The sequence below is a fragment of the Sinocyclocheilus rhinocerous genome, unplaced genomic scaffold (genome assembly GCF_001515625.1).
Source record: "Sinocyclocheilus rhinocerous isolate Xijiao unplaced genomic scaffold, SAMN03320098_v1.1 scaffold227, whole genome shotgun sequence".
Taxonomy (NCBI): Eukaryota; Metazoa; Chordata; class Actinopteri; order Cypriniformes; family Cyprinidae; genus Sinocyclocheilus; species Sinocyclocheilus rhinocerous.
This window is the reverse complement of record NW_015633170.1, coordinates 613,848-628,825: the sequence shown is the minus strand read 5'-3', so window position 1 is coordinate 628,825 and position 14,978 is coordinate 613,848. Positions and strand designations below refer to the sequence as shown.

At 35.5% G+C, this 14,978-nt stretch overlaps 1 protein-coding gene across 3 annotated transcripts in view; it reads left to right on the top strand.

Moving 5' to 3' along the window:
• LOC107743257 (protein bassoon-like) overlaps nt 1-14,978 on the top strand; it is a 98,355-nt gene that overhangs the window by 19,576 nt on the left and 63,801 nt on the right. The window lies entirely within an intron of this gene.

Genomic DNA, 14,978 nt, shown 5'->3' with positions numbered 1-14,978 from the left:
AACAGTGATGTGTGTGTGTGTGTGTGTGTGTGTGTGTGTGTGTGTCAGCTTGACTTAAATCATGTCATAAGTCCCTTGAGAGAGCTATTCCTGTTTGATTCTGAATATTCACCATCAGAAAGCAACAGTGTGATATAACAACAGCGAAAGAGAGTGAACATTGCAGTCCAAATGGTGATTTTCAAATAAAATATTACTGTTAACGATAGATTTCTGGAGGAGATGTGTGCCTGCGTGTTTCTGTGTGTAGGATGCAGTGGAAAGACAGAGCCAATGTTCAGAGATGCGTGTGTGGGAGAGCGAGAGGGTGAGCATGTGAGGGTGAGATTGTTTGAGCGTGTTTGAGGATGTTGCTCAAAGGTGCAGATGGCTGGCGGTGCGTTAAATCCTGCAAGTGTAAATTAGGCAATGGACAGGGGGACGGAGAGGAGGGGATGCTGAAGATCAGTGTAGAAGGGGCTCTAAAGTGATTTTTGTGGATCTGCTCTCCTGCTCTCTCCTGCTCTTCATCAAAGCCATTAAGGGGTGGAAATGCAAAACAGCCCCCTAGTTAGTAGGTGAGGGCAATTTTATAAGGATTGAAGAGCAGTTCAGACAGACAATCACTGATTCAGAAAGCTGTGTTATAAGTAAATGCTCACTAGAGAGAGCTCCTTCCAGCCCCTTGAGACCATTTATAGAAAATAAGCTACAAAAATAACTCAGAAATGGTCATGGTTATCAACACACATTCAATATTTAGTAACTTCAACCTTCCTGATGAATAACAGCATGAACTACGAGTTTGGGGTCAGTAAGATATTTTATCATTTTGAAAGAAATGAATACTTTTATTCAGCAAAGATACATTACTATATATATAAGCAGCACAACTTTTTTAGCATTGATAATAATAGTAAATGTTTTTTTGAGCAGCATATCAGCATATTTAATTTCTGATAGATCACGTGACACTGAAGAGTAACGATGCTGAAAATTCAGCTTTGCGTCACAGGAATAAATTAGACTAAAATATATTCAAAGTTATTTTTTTATATTGTATATTTCACAGTATTACCGTTTTATTGTATTTTTGATAAAATAAACAAAGCTTTGGTGAGCATAAGAGATTAATTTCAAAAACTTTAACAAAATCTAACTGACCCCAAACTTTAGATCAGTAGTATGGAGTTTAGCCAAAAACAACAAAAGCAATTTACATGTAAAAATCTTAAAGGGATAGTTCACCCAAAAATGAAATAATATCTTGAAAGAGAAATTAAACACTCAAGCTCCAAGATGATAAAACGGCACCAGCGTATTGCTTGTGCGTTCAATTCCAAATCTTCTGAAGCCATGTTATAGCTTTGTGTGAGCTGATCGAAATTTTACTCATTATTGACTAGAAAAATGGCACCATTTGTGGGAATAACAGTAAACACCATCGTGCATCCCGAGAGCAAATGTCATTGGCATCAGTGGCGCCATATTTGATTTGAGAACAACAGAAGAGAGAAGACATTTTATTGAATAATGACTTTTGGTGTGTTCCTCACACAAAACTATTGTAGAACTTTAGAAGCCTTGGAATATATACTACTATGATACTTATTGTGCTTTTATCATTTTGGATATGAAGAAATATGTTTGGACCCACATGATGGTGAATAAATAATGATGACAGTATTTTCATTTTCAGGTGAACTGTCCCTTTAAATGTAAAGAAGCAAAAGCCTGTTAAAAGCTACCCTAAGCATTTATTTTAGGAATACCACTCATAACAATGCCTCTACTACCTGGCAGATTGCACTGAAATAGATGTCCTGAAATCACACATTTGTTTCCATGACAGCTCTGGGCTCTTTACACAGCAAAGAATCTGAGTGCAGCTCCTGTGCATTAGCCAGTCATAAAGATGCCTCTCTGTCAGTAATTTTGCATGTTAGGGTTGGCTGGCATATCTTTCAAGGTAAGATTGAACGGATGGTCTTAATTTAGACCATCTAATTTAGCAAGATGGCTAACATACACACAGTAAAAACAGTAATATTGTGAAATATTATTACAATTTAAAGTAACTTTTGTATTTGATAATGTTTTGAAGTGTAATTTATTCCTGTTTTAAACCTACAACAAGGAACCTACCATTCTTTCAGTATATATGTATGTATATAAAGTGTGGCAAGTGAAAAATTACGACTTGACTTATGCTAAGTGGACTTAAGGGAATAAAGTAAAGTGCAAGTATGTATAATATGGCATTTAATGAACAATCATTGTGTGGAAAAAAAAATTGGGGGGATTAAAAAGCTTCTGTTGATGACAAATAACAATAACATCCAGGCAGTATAGTCATTCAGCAGCTGAAACTGATGATCTTGGATATACGGATATATCATTTGTCTAGCACATTGCCACATTTTTCACAAAAGGGTTCATCTTTAGAAATTCGATTGGGAGAGTTTTAGAGCCCTGCTGTGCTTTATAAAGACAGGATTGAATTAATTGGGCTCCTGTAGGACGGTGGACACTACAAAGCAGCTCTGAGACGGCCTTGATTTATACTGATGCTGCAGCACATAGCATACAGCACTAACTCAGCGTTTTTAACAGCTCTGCTGTCAGTTCCAGCTACATGTGACAAAGTGATGGGGAATATGTCTTCTGGCGTGTAATGTCAGGGTTCAAGTGTGGTAAGAGCAGATGTTTTATGAGCATATGGTTTAAATTACTAGAGATCTCTGCAAAATAGAAATACAGCAATAATGGTTGAGCCCAGATTTTGAATTGAACAAATTTGTTTAAATTATTGTTTTTAAGCTTCAAGCAGGAGCCAAGCACACATTTATTAGTGAAACGGGAGACATTATGATATGACAGGCTATTAAATGTCGAGTAGGGGTGAGCGATATACCAGTGGAAGCAATTCACTGGCTTTTCCGAAGGGAACATGGAAGAACTTGTTAGAAATAAAGAGCATGCTGTGTGATGTGGAACTGACACTGTTAACAGTCTCAACCTTTCCTACTAGAGCTTTTATTATTAAATAGTGAATTTATCTAGTAATTATATCTGGTCACCCAAATGTCATCAGTATGTCGTGGAAGCCTACATCCAAAGTGTGAAATTGGACAAAAAAGTGGTAATATTGTAATCAGATAAAAGAGTGTTATTTTTGTAATAATTGAAAAGATCTTTAATGCTCACCAAGGCATCATTTATTTGATCAAAAATACAGTAAAAACTGTAAAATTGTGAATTATTATTGCAACTTTAAGGGACTGCTTTCTGTTTTAATATATTTTAAATGTAATTATTCTTTGTCATGCAAAGCTGAATTTTCAGCATCATTACTCCAGTCTTCAGTGGCACATCCTTCAGAAATCATTAAAATATGCTGATTTGCTGCTCAAGAAACATTTCTTATGTGCTGCTTAATGTTTTTGTTGAAACCATGATTATTTTTCCCCTATTCTTTGATGAATAGAAATATTTATTTATGTTCATTTATTTCAAACCAAACCATCTACATTCTAAATGTCTTTAATCTCACTTGATCAATTTAATCCTTGCTGAATAAAACCATTAATTCTTTCTTGCACAAATCCTACCGGCCTACTGATATATTGCACTTTTTAAACCACTTTTTCATTACAAAATACAATATTGTAATGTTAAAGGGATAGTTCACCCAAAAATGAAAATTCTGTCATTAATTACTCATCCTAATGTCGTTCCAATCCCGAAACACAAATTAAGTAAGATATTTTTGATGAAATCCGAGAGCTTTCTGACCCTCCATAGACAGCAACGCAACTGACACATTCAAGGCTCAGAAAGGTAGTAAGGAAATTGTTAAAATAATCCATGTTACAGAATTTTCATTTTTGGGTGAACTATCCCTTTAAATCATTTTCATTATATTTTGAGAATATAATGATGTAATTGTTTTCTTCAAACTCCTACCAAGTCAGAAGAATGTTGATTTAAAAATATTACATTATTTAAAACTGGAAAATATCGGCTAAAATGAGTAAAAAAAAAAGATATTGTCTGATTTACCTAATATTTGTGGTTAATGTTTTTATTCTTGGTCAAGACTCACTTTGTTAGATGAGTAACATGTTAACTCAATTGTGAGTTGATGTTGCTATGCATTTGTGTTTTTATGATCCAGTGAGTTACTGTATATAGAGCGTTACAAATTGATGACTTATGAGGCGTCATTTCAGTTAGGATGCTGCTTAGAAGGAAGCTGCCTGTGTAAGTAATGTTGAGTTGAGTTGTTGCTCTATTTTGTGTTTGTCGGAGTACTCCAGTAGTGATGGTGTGTTCCAGGTGTTTAGTGTAAAGATTTAAAGCTGAACTCTAAATGTCTCTTGGAGAACAAAGCAGAGAGAACATGTGACAAGAAGCAAGAACAGCTGGTGAAGAGGAGAAAGAGCGGCCATCTGATCACTATGCAACAGACACCTGGAGAAAGAGAGAGAGAGAGAGAGGCTTGACATGATGGCAACAACACTTAGTGGGATGCAGGAACCAGGGATATACGGACAGAGAAAGAGCAGGGTGGGGAAGGGGGATGGAATGATAGAAGGAAAGAGAACTACTCCAGTTGTCACCCACCAGCATGCAGGAGGCGGTTCCACTCTGCCATTGGCTGATCCTCTATTTATAGATCCTGCTCTGTCTCTGCAATGATCTCCCATTCCTACTGCCAGAGAAAACCAGTGGAGGATCAGAGAAGAGAACGGGATGGACAGACGGATGACGGTGTGGAAATGTAGTAAGAAGAGTCCAAATTTATCAGGCAGTTAAGGAAGCTAAAAATAATTGTGCTTGTTTGGCACATAAGCACCGTTCCCTCTGAAAACCCTGGGGTAATGACGGTAGAATATGAACATCATGAATTCTCCTCTCTCTACGAGTTCTTCTGAAATCTGTGACTTGACGGGAACGTGAAGCCTAATAGATCGGTCCTGCGTTTTGGCTCCGAATGTATCACATCTTCTGGTATTCACGCTATCTAGTGGATTTATCATGAGACTGACAGCGGAAACTGAGTGTAGGGCCATCTGGGATACAACACACTCATCACAGCACAAACACAAAGAATACACACACACACACACACACAAACCGCCACGGCCCTAGAGATTTCATGCTATTTTTCCACCATCACACAAATTTGCCCAGGCAGCATTTGTGCGTTATTTGGGTTCCATATAAATATATACACCATATGTATTTTTCAAGCACATGGATGATGGCTTTTATAATTTTCTGACATTTGGATTTCATTTTATTTTTCCATCATTACATAAATGTGCCTAGGCAGCATTTGTGCGTTATTTGGTTACCACATTCAATACTAAATATATAGACCATATGCAGTTTTTAAGTGCATGGATGGCATCTTTTATAATTTTCTGACATTATATATTATATTAGACATTTAGGTATCTAAAAACAAATCATTGATATTTAGTAGTGCTTTCTACAGCAAATTTAGTATGTGATTTGAGACTTTATTTTTGATTTGAAGTATGTTATTTAAATGGACCCGTACTTGCATGACTGGAAATAGCTGGCCAGTGGCATTTCCGAATATTTTATTGTTATTTATAAACTATTAGTATTATTATAGTATTTATTAATAATAATAATAATAATAATAATAATAATTAGCCTTCAGTTTTCATAGTTTTATTTATTTATTTATGTTTCTATTTAGCTTTAGTTTATTTTAGTTTAGTAACTTTTTTTGTTAGTTGCCAAGACAATATTTCTAATTTTAATAAAAAAAATTCCCTAATTTTTCTTCATTCTTTTTAAGTTTACACCATTCATTCATTTGTTTATTTTATTTATTATTTTATTTTAAATGTATTTTTATTTTGGCAATTCTTTATTCAGTATTCTTTATTTTCTTTTATTTTTTTGAATTAAAAGGGACTGAATTCAAATTTGTTACTATCAGACTTAGCAAATCAGCAATCAGACTTTCATTTTTTACTGATGATAAAACAGGTGGAAAAATCCCTTAGGTTTATGCAGTTTTGCATATGAGCAGGCAGAAATTCCACAATTTCTTTTTTTCAGTTTGGCATTTTTATGCAGTTTGAGATATACAGAATATGTTGTTTTTTTGTGTGTTAGTGAGACAAGTAATGAGCCTTGATGCATACATTTTCACTATGCATTCACACAAATTGGCGAACCTGATAACACAAAAAGCCCTACTATTTGGTCTTTTTCCTAAAAAGGAACAGAAAGTGTGTTTGTCTGCTGACAGATTATGATATTAATATGAGTCAAATACTTTCTTTCCCCTTTTAGCAGAGTCATATCAAACAGCACAGGGTAAAATTGGATCAGAAGTGCTTGAGTTGATATTGAACGGATGTGTGAAATGGTCTCTGAGGGCTGAGTAAGAATGCATCGCTCACCACGCAAACATGATTAATCAAACAGTAGAGTACTGTGCTTTTCTTCTAAATGGCAGTGTCTTGCTGCCTTTCCAAGACAATAGAATCTGTCATGCGTTAAAGAGACGGACGCCCCACTTTTGCCACTAATGCACAAAATATGCATTCATGTGCAAACTGTGCAGTAATAGAAATAGTTTCTGAGAAATAGGCTTTTTCCACACTAAATGTTGTTTCTGTGAGTTTGATAATAGGAAAACACCCTTTGAATGTTTCACATAGCACAGATGTCTTTACTAACTTTTCAATTACCTGAAGGTTACATCTCGACCATGTGGAATATTGTAGCCTTTGCCGTCTGCATTCACAACATTTCGGAAATGACCATAATTACGAGATGACAGAGTTTAGTCAGAGCTGTTTACGTCCTTGGATTCTGAATTGATTTGTTTCTTTGGCGATGATCGTATCACAGAATAAGATATCATTATGTGGGTGGCTAGCCAGCAGTTTTGTGCTAGCTTAGCTAGCGGTTAAGCATAATTAGTTTTATTCTGAATGATGATTTTTATATGATGATGATGATTATTATTATTATTATAGTAGTTGTTGTGGTTATCAAATTGCTAAATTTATGTAGTAATGTAAATGTAATTTAATGAATTATTATTATTATTATTATTTAACTACCAATTTAATTATTTGATGCAATAATTTAATAATAATTTATTATTATTATTAAATATTAACTGCTGATTGTATTATTTATACTGTTATACTATTAAGCAATGTAAAAAAATCAAATAGTTTTGATTCAATTGACGGTTTAATAATAATAATAATAATAATAGATGTTGTTATTATCAAATTACCAATGTATTATACTGAAACGATGTAAAAAATAGTATACTTTTTTATAAAATGATTTCTTCTAACAAACTGTTGATTTACTGCTAAATTATTTCGGTCAATTATTATTTAATAGTTCAATAATTAAGAAAATGCAATAATTATTTAATAGTTTAATGATTTACTACCACCACTACTGCTACTTTCACAATTGCTCAGTATTATTATTAAACTACTGTTTGCATTATACTGAAGCAATGCATGAATTGTTTTGATTTAATGATTATTTAAAAATAATGATTTTTAATAACTGCTACTACTACAAATTATTATTATTATTATTACCATTCTGATTGTATTATACTGAAGTCATGTAAAAAAAAAAACAGCATAAATAATTTTTTATTGATTTAGCACTGTATATACGTCCCTAACATTGGAGCTGTCATAAAATTCAACGTTTCTAACTTGCAATTACGCATCCAACTAAAACGTGAAAACCTTACAGCCACAAACTGGTAATTATGGTAATTCCAACATGACGTGAGTGCAGCTATAGCTTAGCATCCTTAATGGAGAGTTCAGTTTTCTCATTACTTTGTTATTATGATCATTATTACTCACAGAAACATTTCTCTTGCAACATGTCACATTCATTACAGCAAACTGATGTAGTTTTTAATCATCTTTAAACACCTCAATTATAAGCTACCCATCAAGTGTACACCGTGGTACTCAGCAAATAAGGGTTCTATACCTTTAAAAATCCTCACCAGCACATTTCCATTAATCGGCTTCATTTGTGCTTCATATGCTCTGATAAGCTGTCAGTTTGGTCTAATGCTCGCAGAGAAGAATTAGTTTATGAATCTGGTGCCCGTTGAGACGGGAGTGAGGCTGTGTTGTGTTCTTGTGTGGTGTTTATAGAGATATTTAAAGTATTTGGGGGCCTTCAGAATGCTCTTTTGATGTGTCTCGTCCCAGTTTCGGCTCAGTGCTTCGCTGCTGTGGTTTGTTGTTAGGAAACTGCAGCATTCAGTCTGTGTCTCAACCGCTTTAGTCTGGAAACAGGCTGCAGTTCACCTCCTCTATCTGTCTCTCTGCTCTTATGCCACAGAATGCTGTCGACACGACTGTCTGTGCAGCTGATGTGTCTCTATTTGTCTTCATGACTCTTTGATTGTGACTCCATCTGCTTGTCTGTTTGCTTTTCACCTGTTCTCCATATCCATATCATTTTGTCCTCTCGTTCTGTCTGTCTCACCAGCTGCATTGCGTTTCAACTCACTCAACTATTCGAAAGTCTTCTCAAGTCATACAATAGATTTGACAGGCTAAAATTGTATTTTGTTGTTCTATTGAGATGTTAATTCAAGAACTGCCATGTCCAGATCATTGAGTCAGTGAGTTGAATGAATCATCCAGTTGGGTTTGTGAATCTGATGAGCTAGTTCATTGACAAGAATCGACTCAAAAGAACAATTTTGGTTCTGATTCTCAAATTCAAATCATTGGCTCAGTTTATTGGTTCACAGCATTTCTCATGTTAACTCACTGAAGAGGAAGATTATCATTAAAGGGATAGTTCATTCAAAAATGAAAATTCTGTCATTAATTACTCCTTCGTGTCGTTCCAAACCTGTAAGACCTTCGTTCATCTTCTGAACACAAATTAAGATATTTTTGATGAATTCTGAGAGCTCTCTGACCCTCCCATAGACAGCAAGGATCCTAACACGATCAAGGCTCAGAAACGTAGCAAGGACATCGTTAAAATAATCCATGTGACATCAGTGGTTCAACCGTAATTTTATGAAGCTACGAGAATACTTTTTGTGCGCAAAGAAAACAAAAATAACGACTTTATTCAACAATTCGTCTCCTCCGCATCACCCTATAGCGCAATTTTGGAGAGTATCACATACGTAAACAATGTATGCAACTTATATACGCGGATACATTGTTTACGCTTTGATCTGAACGTAAACAATGTATCCGCGTACATACGTTGCATACGTTGTTTACGTATGTGATACTCTCCAAAATGGCACCAGGGTACCGGAGGATACAAATTGTTGAATAAAGTCGTTATTTTTGTTTTCTTTGCTCACAAAAATTATTCTTGTAGCTTTGTAAAATTACGGTTGAACCACTGATGTCACATGGATTATTTTAACGATGTCCTTGCTACGTTTCTGAGCCTTGATCATGTTAGGATCCTTGCTGTCTATGGGAGGTTCAAAGAGCTTTCGGATTTCATCAAAAATATCTTAATTTGTGTTCCAAAGATGAACGAAGGTCTTACAGGTTTGGAACGACATGAGGGTGAGTGATTACTGACAGAATTTTCATTTTTGGGTGAACTCTACCTTTAAATCCATAAAAATTGAATTAAATTGTAGTCTGTCTGTTATGTGCATGGAAAAGAGCTCATGAGTCATCAGTTGAATGAATCATCCAGTTGGGTTTGTGAACTGAATCAGCTGTTCATTGACAAGAATCAACTGAAAAATACAATGTTTTCATGGTTCTTATCAAATTCACGTGATTTTGTCAAAGCAGTTCTCAAAAAAAGGCATTATTTGGCTATGATTGAATTATATGTAACAGTCATATTCTGTTTAAATTGTTCTCTTTGGAAAAACATTGATGTATTGTTAATAATCTAGTAGTGTATCGTTAGTGTTAGCATGATAGCAATATTTCATGTTTTAAATATCACTGTTGCTATCAAATGCCGGTATATTGCGACACCCCTAGTTTGTAATGAGTAAATCATGATAAAAATGTCATCTTTATTTAAACTTTTCCTTTGAATGTGACTATGAGTCATGTACAGTGAATATATTATTAACTGAGCTCTGTCAGGGTGCAGTGTGTTCTGCGACTTGTGTGTGAGTGTTAGTATTCAGCTCAGTGTCTTTGAGAGATTCTCTTCTTCTCGTGGATTCTCTCTCGCACACCAGCTGACTAATCAATACCTCGTGTGCTGCACCATTATTTGGGTGTAAATCAATGGAAGAAGTGTGTTTGTGTGTGTCTGTGTGTGTGAATGCACTCTGAGAGATATTATCATAAACCTGTACACATTTCGTTTCTCATAAATCATATGCAGTCTTCGCACACATAAATATGCGCAAATCCTGCACGTCTGTGTGTAATTCCCAGTTGAATGCAGGATATTGTTAGACTTGCAAGGCTAACGTTGTAAATGTTAAAGGGGTCATATGATGTGTATATACATGGAAATATATATATATATATACTGTATATACATACTGTATTTCTATATGTATGGGTGTGACATGTTAGGTTTGAATATTTAAATGTGTCTATGATGTTAAAATGAACCTATGATATCCAAAAATGCTTTCTAGGTAGGCTGATCACTAGGTTTTGAAAGCCAGTGTCTTGATTATGTTGATTCTGGTCAGCTTCTAAATACTTTATCCAATAATTCAGTAAGTTAGTCTACTAATCAGAATGAATGCAGGACAGGAGAACATGCAGTTTGTGTGAATAAGCCAAGCTACAATTGACCCTTCGCAAAAGAGCTTGATTTACAGGTGAACTGACCGATCATAACTCAAAATCTGCCATTTTGTCCGACAAACAAATCAGGCAGGAGATTAACTTCGGTGGACTTAAACTTGAAAAATTGTGTGTATTGACATGATGACATCTTTCTGCAGTTGAAATAAAATACGTTCTGATGTTCATTCATGTTTATTTCATTCATATGCTTTAAGTAAATATGAAAAGACGATCGGTTCACATGCCACTTGAACTGAAGTGCTACAGCGATCTGTCACGACACATTAAAGAGCCACAAAACGGTATTTATTGTTTGAATTTCTTACAAAATGACAATTTGAAAGCTGACTTTGTTTCATAACTAAAGTAACCTGCTCTGTCTTGTCTGTCGGCATGTTGTCAGTTTCCTCTTTGCTCCGCGATGTATTTTTCACTGCGTGAGAACATGATATGTGGCGTGAGAGCGGCATTGCTTATCGGAAATAGCAACAGTAACTAAGGAGGGCGGGTTTTTGTGAAGGGTCAATTGGAATACAAAGCCATATATGGAGAAAGGCCGGTACTTGGGATGGGCAGAGTCCTATAGACACTTTATGGATGCAGTTATTATTTTTTGTAACTCTGTTGTTCTTAATGTGTTCTATACCATATTATTATTACTTTATCTTACATTTTTATGCAGCTATTTCATACATTGACAGTTCAAAGTATCTACATCTGTCAAGCTCCAAAAATGACCCAAAGACACATTCCATACAACTGTTTTTCAAACCATATAATGATAATCTTACTTTCTGCAGAAGCTCTAAAATCTCATTCATAATTATGTTCAGATTCAGAAATAGTGCCCAGATATGCCACACCAGATTTTTTTTAAGATTTATTTTTGGCGTTTTTGACCTTATTTGATAGGACAGTAGTTAGATAGGAAGCAAAGTTGGAAAGAGAGGGGGGACGAGGGAAAGGTTCGCAAGCTGGGACTCGAACACGGGACGCCCGAAGCACAACGGTGCTACATGTCAACACGCTGCCCACGAGGCTGTCGGCGCCGACTGCCACACCAGATTTGACATTCAAATTGGTCATTGGTCATTCATTGGTTCTCTATTGGTTTTCTCTCCAGACAAAGGTATTGTATAGTATGTGGTCATATGAAACACTTTAATGGTGTTTTTATGTTTTTTTGGAGCTTGAGAGATGTGTACGAAAAAAGGCTTTGCAGAAGAAAACAGCAGAGAAGTGGGAAATGAAAGGTAGGGTAAAAATGGAGAGAAAATACCAGAGCAGATTGCCACAGGTGACACAAACCTGTTGTCTGTGTATGTCTTTCTGTAATTACCCATTGGCCAATGGATATTGAGTGTGTTCATCTGCTGTGTGTTTGAATGACAAGTGCAGACATTTCTCTCTCTCTCTCTCTCTCTGTCACACACACACACAAACACACACACACAGTCTGCTGTGTCTCTGCTGCTGAAATTGGACTCTGACTACTGCTCTGTCCTTCAATATGATTGACAAACATTTCTAGAGACATCATCACCAACTAATGCACAGGCTCAACGTTTGACCTGATGACCATCACTCAAACCCTTGCTGTCGAAATAAAGTACATTTACACTGCAGATTTGCAGCAAAGAATCACTCAATATCCGAACAGCTGGTTGAATTCACAAATTGCTGAACTGTCGGCATCAAAAGGGCACAGATTATTTCTCAGGCCTTTTTAAATATTTACAGTGATTAAATTAAAGGTTATGAATTATTGTGTTCGAGTTGAATCCTTCAAGAATGTTTGAAGTTAATAATTGTAAGAATAATGATTGCCTGTGACACGTCTGGCTATGAGAAATCTGCTCATTATCTTTCTTCATAACCCAGAAGCTCATGCAAGCAAGAACATTTACTCACAAACGTAATTTCTGGAACAGCCATTAAGTCATTATATTTCAGTAGTTGCTGTTGCTATTAGTTTTGTTAAATGGATTTATGCAGAAAAAATGAAAAGTACTGTGATGCAGATAATGGGTAATTGAAAACCGCTTGTGCATGTGTGTTCTTGTATATGTGCAAATGTTATTGAGAAGATAAATTATCTTACAGTACTGTGTCAGTACCATGGTACAGTGACATACTCTATCAGATGGTAATGCTGTGGCTCATTTGTCAATAACTGACCAATTGGATTAATTTCTTGACCTAGATATGTCCGATCTAGAACTGCCAATACCAGTATACTGAGCTATTGACATTATATTGATACAATACCAATGTATTATACTGTAGCTAATTATTTATTGATGGCAAATGAGGCATACATAAAGTTGCTTAAAAGTTAAATGCACTTAAAACTATTAATCAAAGTACATGAAATAGCCAGATATCAACTGATTTATCAATATACACCACCGTTCTTTTAATATATTCTAAAATGTAATTTATTCTTCTGATGCAAAGCTAAATTTTCAGCATCATTACTCCAGTCTTCAGTGTCTCATGATCCTTCAGAAATCATTCTAATATGCTGATTTGCTGCTCAAGAAACATTTCTAATTGAAATTGAATACAGTTGTGCTGCTTAATATATTTGTGGAATCCAGAATACAGTTTTTCAGGGTTTTTTGATGAATAGCAAGTACTATAAAAGAATTATGAATTTCTTTAATGTCAGTTTTGATCAATTTAAGGCATCCGTTATTAATTTCTTTCATAAACTAATCTTGCTGACCACATACTTGATTTTAAACTGTAGTGTATATTGGTCTAGCATTAGTATTTACTGTATATTGTACCATGTCAGCTATTCGGTACGTGTTTGCACATGCCTGTTTTTCTCGTGGGGGTGAACTGTTGGTGAAGGGAGTTTGCCTGGTGTGAATATGGTCAATAATGAGACATGCTGTCATGATGTCAGTGGATGTTACATGAGCACTGATGTGGTATTGACAGGCGTCAGTTATCACACCTGACCCAATGTGACAGCCATCTCATCTTAACCTGAGAGAGGTGTGTTTGTGTCTATCACACTCATACACACAGTCACCTTGACTAGAAAGAGATGTTTGTTTGACTGTCCGTGAGAAATAGGAATAAGATATATTACAATTTTTCTAAAAATATTTTTTTTACCCTTAGTCCTAACTAAGCGTTAGTTAACAAGCGTTAGAAAATACATGAACATATGATTTTTTTTCTGTCCTGACTGGTTAGCACCACCCTCAATGATCTAATGTCATGTTCAACTTCAACATAACTTTTACTAAACATAAAATACAGAACTGGACAATTTTGTACCTTTAAGTCACACTGACAAATGTCTGAATGCCATTGCTTTAGATGTCAAGTGGCATCTGCAAACAAATCATGCTAAACTTATTGTTAAACAAACCTTACTTTGCCTTTCTTTCAGCTTGAGGCATCAATATCCTTCAGTGATGAGTATTTACATTATTGCTCTTGTTTATTACTTCATTCCACCTCTAGCACAATTTGGCATAAATGTAATAGTTTTATCAGCATCGATTACAATCATGGGCCTCTAAGCTTTTGTAGAAGGCCGTTTAGCACACATTTGTCTGTGTCCTCTCCTAGCTGTAAAGGGAAACCCTTCCAGAGTAACCAGTGTCATATCGTGTCCGTCGAGCTGTCAGATGTTGTAGTTTTGTATGATATGATTTGTCGGTCAGTTATATTAAATCTGGTATGTCAGCTTTCATGTCTCAACATGTCAGTTCCAAATATTGCAAGAGCAGACAGACACTAGATAGGCTAATATACTCAGCATCAAACCCCTCGTATGGTTATAATCCATTCATGAAGTCAGATGTTCTGACCAGACGTCAGTTGCGCCTTTTGATCCTATTAGTGGATCCTATTTATCTGGGGCCACATGCCACATGCCACATCTCTGTCATAGATTATGAAGTAATTGTGCTAGCTCTGTCAGTTAGGTAGTTAGCGCTGTTGATGTGGACTAATTTCCTGTAACAGTGGTCAAATGAGCAGTTATATTGCTACTTATGCTACTATTTCTAAATGAAGTATTAGTTTTATACATATTAAGTATAACAGGTTAAGTATTACAAGTGTTTTTTGTAAAAGTTGCCACAGAGTGGTTTGTAGCACATTGGTGGGTGGATGCTATGGAGTTCTAGGTGGTTTCTAACTAAAAAGTGCACACTCAAAGCC